Source organism: Megascapheus bottae, chromosome 17, assembly GCF_031878675.1.
Source record: "Megascapheus bottae isolate mThoBot1 chromosome 17, mThoBot2.hap1, whole genome shotgun sequence".
NCBI lineage: Eukaryota > Metazoa > Chordata > Mammalia > Rodentia > Geomyidae > Megascapheus > Megascapheus bottae.
In genome coordinates this window covers 34,663,401-34,669,400 of record NC_143525.1, presented here as the reverse complement: position 1 = coordinate 34,669,400, position 6,000 = coordinate 34,663,401, and positions in this window count along the sequence as shown.

The window sequence follows — 6,000 nt, the reverse complement described above, 5'->3', positions numbered from 1 at the left end:
GATTTTTCTGGTGTGTTTTTGAAGTGGCTTTTTGTTATTCTGCCTCTGTTCCCCTCTCTCTCTCTCTCTCTCTCTCTCTCTCTCTCTCTCTCTCTCTCTCTCTCTCTCTCTCTCTCTCTGTGTCTCACCAGGTGAGGAAAATACATGGTGTCTTCTATTCCCTGGGCCTGTCAAGACCTTGAAAATAAACACGTGATATAACATCACCATGCTCCAGGATGGGGTAGACAGAGAAAGCAGAAGGAACTTTCTAGGCACACAATTATTCACTCAATGGGCTGTGAAGGTCTGTTCTGAACCTCTGGAGCCAGCAAGAAGGAATTTCTTCCTTCCATGAGCTTAGGCCTATTAAAGGTGTACCTTCACTTCTTGGGAGACTTGAGGGTCTCTCTTCCCGAAAACTTCCAACCAGCTCTCTATCTGCTCTTTCCAATATAGTAATCACTAGCCAACTACATGCAGATTATTAGTGGTTCAAGAAGTGGTGTGATGGGGCCAGGAGTAGGGCCTAGTTGAATGCTTGCTTGCCTAGCATGCAGGAAGCCCCAAGTTCGATTCCTCAGTATCACATACACAGAAAAAAGCTGGAATGGCTCAAGTGATAGAGCACTAGCTTTGAGAAAACTGAAGGACAGTACCCAGACTCTGAGTTCAAACCCTGAGACAGGCAGGAGGAGGAGGAGGAGGAGGAGGAGGAGGAGGAGGAGGAGGAGGAGGAGGAGGAAGAAGAGGAAGAGGGAGGAGGAGGAGGAGGAGGAAAAGAAGAGGAGGAGGAGGGGAGGAGGGGGAGGAGGAGGAGGAAGAGGAAGAGGAAGAAGGAGGAAAAGAAGAGGAGGACAAGGAGGAGGAGGAGGAGGGGAAGAGGAGGAGGAGGAGGAGGAAGAGGAAGAGGAAGAAGAATTAGCTGGGCACAGAGGCTGATACCTGTAATCTCAGCTATAGAGGAGGTTGAGATCCTTAATCCCAGCTACTTGGAAGACTGAAATATGAGGATGGTTGGTCATGGGGCTTGAACTCTGGGTCTGGGCACTGTCTTGAGCTCTTCAGCTCAAGGCTAGTGCCCTACCCCATAAGCCACAGTGGTTAATTGGAGATATGAGTCTCACAGACTTTAGTGCCCGGGCTAGCTTTGAACCACAGTCCTCAGATCTCAGCCTCCTGAGTAGCTAGGATTACAAGCGGGAGCCATCGTGCCCTACAAGTCCATGAGATTCTTATTTCCAACCACCCAAAAAACCAGAAGTGGAGATATGGCTCAAGTGACAGAGGACCAGCCATGAGTGGGGTGGGAAAGTCAAGAACACAAGGCCTTGAATTGACGTCCCAGCATGGGGGGAGGGGATGGAGAGGGGTGGGGTTAGAGCAGGGGACATGAAATGTAATCTACATTCTAGAAAATTAAGAAAATCCAGGAGAAAAAAAAGAAAGTTAGAATGACCTCAGATCTCAGCACTCAGAGACAAAGGACTAAAGCATTTAAGTGTATATTCCTACAGACATCCTTTCGTGTGTGTCCTCATTTTCCACCAAAGATGCTTCCTATTTTGTAATTGGCTTTTGTCACTTTCATTATTTGATTTAAAAAAGTTCTACACCAATTATAATCACTACATGGTATTCTGATATAATGAATGTGTGCGTGTGTGTGTGTGTGTGTGTGTGTGTATGCGCGCACGCACGCACACTACTACTGGGATTTGAACTCGGCCTCATACTCTGACTTGGCTTTTTCGCTCAAGGCTAATGTTCTACCACTCAAATCATATTACTAGTTCTAGCTTTTTGATAACTAACTGGGACAAGAATCTTACAAACATTTCTGCCCAGGCTAGCTTTGACCAGGATTCTCAGACCTCAGCCTTCTGAGTAGCTAGGATTATAGACATGAGCCACCAGAACCCTGGCTTATTCACTCTTCTTTAAAAAGCAACACTGGCGTTATCATGCCATTGTGCCCATTTAAAAAAATAATTGCAGGGGCTAGAGGCATGGCTCAAATGGTAGAGTACAAGCTAATGAAAGAAAGTATCAAATCAAGAATTCAAATCCCTTGCTGGGTGCCAGTGTCTCATGTCTGTAATCCTAGCTATTCAGGAAGGCTGCGATCTGAGGATCATGGTTCAAAGACAGCCCAGTCTGTGAAATGTGTATCTTCAATCAACCACCAGAAAACAGAAAGTAGAGCTGTGGATCAAAGCGATAAAGTGCCAGCCTTCGATGAGAAAGCCCAAAGACAGCACCTAAGCCCAGAAGTCAAGCCTCACAACCACCACCACCAACAATAAAAGTGAAGAATGTCTGGGTGCTATGGTTCATGCCTACTATCCCAGCAAAGATGGAGTGGAGTGAATCTCAGCTCAAGGTCGGCCCAGGCCAAAAAAACAAAAAGTTAGTGAGATTCTACTGCAACAGAAATGCTAGTGTAGTAGTATATGTCTATAATCCCAGCTATTTGACAGGCATAGGTAGGAGATCTCCGTCCTAAGCTAGACCTCAAGCAAAAAACACAAGATTCTATCTGAAAAATAATCTAAAACAAAATGGACTGGAGGTATGGCTCCAGTGGTAGCGTGCTTACCAATAGAGGCCCTCAGTGTAAAACAATAACAACAGTAAGCTGGGTGGTGGAGGCTCACTCCTGTGATCCTCCCTACTCAAGAGTCCAAGACTGAGGATTGCCCTTTCTAGCCTGCTCACCTCCAATTAACCAGCGATAAGCCAGAAATGGAGCTGTGGCTCAAATGGTAGAGCACTAGCCTTGAGTGGCAAAGCCAGACAGTGCCCAGGCCCTGAGTTCAAGCCCAAGGATTAGCATAAGGAAAAAAAAAAGAAAGAAGCAAAAGAAAAAGAGAAAAGAAGGGTCCGAAGCAGGAAGGATGGAAGGAAGGAGGAAAGAGAAAAAAAGAAAGAAACCAACAAACAAAGAGAGAAAGAAAGAAAACTCATGAATTAAGGAACTCACCCAACTACCTACTGGCAGGAAGAGCGTGCCAGCCACCACCCACCGACCCATTCATTCCCATTCCCCATTCCCCAATTCAGCCCTATATCATCAACCACAGGATGAAATTTCCCTGCTTGCCTGCCCTGTTTTCAACACCTCTTGCCCCTGCTCCATGACACATGATGTCCCTGGAGAGTCCCCTACATCGTCAGCTTCAGCATCAGCATCAGCATCACAGAACCAAAACAAAAACAACAAAGAAAAATTACCAAACCTACCCCAGGTCACGGCGGAGGGGGAGGAGGCCTTCTTCAAAGACTAGAAATGGAATCTTTTTTTATTCTTACCATTTTCACTTCTGCTATTTACACAGAAGTGCCTGGCAGGGACCTCAGCGCTGAACCATAATTCAAGTTTATTTTTGGACTTGTCAAGTTCTCAAAATCTACAAAATGCCAAAATATACTGGGGTGGCTAAGGACAGGTCACATCATGTCAAGATTTCGATTTAAAACCAAGAATGACTTAAAAGCCAGGTTTGGTTTGGTTTTATTTTGTTTTTGCTAGGGCTGGAACTCAGGGCCTGGGTGCTGGCCTGAGAGTCTTTTGTTCAAGGCTAGCTCTCTCCCACTTTCTGCTTTCTCTGAGTAATTTATTAGACATAAGAGTCTCACAGCCTCCAGCCAGGATACGATGGCTCACGTCTGTAGTCCCAGCTACTCAGGAGGCTGAGATGTGAAGATCAAGGTTTAAAGTCAGCCGAGGCGTAAAAGGACCTGAGACTCTTATCTCCAGTTAACATCTAGAAAATGGGAAGTGGGGCTTGGCTCAAGGGTAGGATGGTAGCCTTGAGCTGAAGAGCTCAGAGACAGTGCCAAGGCCAAGTTCAAAACCCATGACCCACAAAAAAAAAAAAAAAGAGTCTCACAGCCTCTTCTGCCTGGGCTGGCTTTGAATGAAGATCCTCAAATCTCAGCCTCCTAAATCATTAGGATTACAGGCATGAGTCACCAGCACCCAGCTCAAAAGCCAGCTTTTCTGACCTTCTCACCACCCTACCCTGCTCCTATACCTAACACAACTAAATCCACCCACTTCTTTTCAGTGTTTGTATCTGAGAATCTCAGTTCAAAGCCAGCCCAGGCAGGAAAGTCCATGAGACTCTGACCTCCAATTAACTACTAAAAAGCTGGAAATGGCGGCTCAAATCAGTAGAGTACTAGCCTTGAACACATAAGCTCAGAGGGCAGCATCCTGGCCCTGAGTTCAAGCCCCAGGACTATCACTTAAAAAAATGAAAAATAGGAGCCAGGAGCTTGGCCTAGTGATAGAGTGTTGATTAGCAGCCACAAAGCCCTGGGTTCATTTCCTCAGTACCATATGTACAGAAAGCTGGAAGTGGTGCTGTGGCTTAAGTGGTAGAGCACGAGCCTTGAGAAAGCCCAAAACAAGGCTCAAGCCCTGAGTTCAGACTCCAGAACTGGCAATAAAATAAAATAAAATAAAAATAGGGTTAATCAGAGTAAGCTCTGGAGATTTAAGGTTTGCTTTGGGTTGGATTCCTTCCTTTCCCCACCTCCACCCCAAAGTGGCAATGTCTCATTCCTACATTTTTTTTGGGGGGGGGTCAACTCAGGACCTGGATGCTGTCCTTGAGCTATTTGTGCTCACAGCTAAGGATCTAGTACTTGAGCCACAGCTCTCCTTGTGGCTCTTCGCTGGGTAATTGGAGATAAGAGATTCATGGACTTTCCTGTCTGGGTTGGCTTCTCACTGGGATTCTCTAATCTTAGCCTCTTGAATGCTAGAGTTACAGGCATGAGCAAAAAGCCAAAACTGCAAGTGTGGCCCAAGTGGTAGAGCACCAGCCTTGAATGAAAAAGATAAACAAGAATGTGAGGCCTTGCTTCAATCCCCAATACTGGCACTAAATAAGTGAGTCAATAAACAAACAAATAGCTAGGTGCTAGTGGTTCACACCTGTAATCCTATCTACTCACGAGGCTGAAATCTGAGGATCACAGCTCCAAGCCAGGTTGGGCAATAAAGCTGGTTAGACTCTAGTCTCTAAATCACCCAAAAGCTAGAACTAGAGCTTTGGCTGGAGTGGTAGAACACTAGCCGTTAGCCAAAAAGGGCTTAGGAATAATGCTCAGGTCCTTGAGTTCAAGCCCCAGAACTAGTATGAGTACATACATACGTATGTACACATGCTGGAAGGACTCCACCAGCTGGAAGGACTCCCACCACCTTTTCTTTCTGATCAAATTTTTTAAATGTGCATAACCTGTGCTTCCCTTGAGCCCACAGCTCCTCCATGAAATGATCAATGGTATCCCCAAAGAGGAGACCAGTAGATATCCAGCCAGCCAGGCTGAGCCTGGAACACCACGCTGTCTACCCCCACAGCCTCATACTACAGCAGCACTAAGACACTGAGCCTTTCAAATACTAAATGGTCCAAACGGAGCTGTGACATGCACCCTTGGTCCCAGCAGAGGACAGGTAGCAGGTGGTATTTGAATGCCTCACTTGATGAAACCAATATCATGATATCTGTCCCTCTCTCACCACAGACAAGAAGTTATTTCAGGCCAGGCTTGCGGTCGCCTTTGACGCCCTGCCAAGATAAAGGTCAACGGTTGGTTTTACGGGGGGTCAAAAGGAACCAGAGGGATTGGGGTAGCCCTCAGCCAAACCCAAGGGCTTGAGAGCTTGCTGCTCTCAAGAACAGAAAAACCGTCCCACTCACGCCAGTTAGCCAAAACTATGCGGAGTGTGGTTTGCTAGAGTGATTCTAGAAGAATAAACTGTTGTCAGCTTTCTCTTTCCCTTCATCCCTACCTCAGGCCTGTCCTCACCTGTCCCTTCCCTCCCCACGGCGAGCCTGGCCATGTGAAAAACACAGACAGCAAGCCTCACCCTCTCCATGCCCAACAATGAACCCTCACAGCAAAACAGGAAGCCCGCTCCTGCCAAGTAAACTCATTGTGTTCTCTCAGCTCACGTGTCCCAACACACGCAGGAAACCACCAGCCCTGCCCTGGCAGACGTCC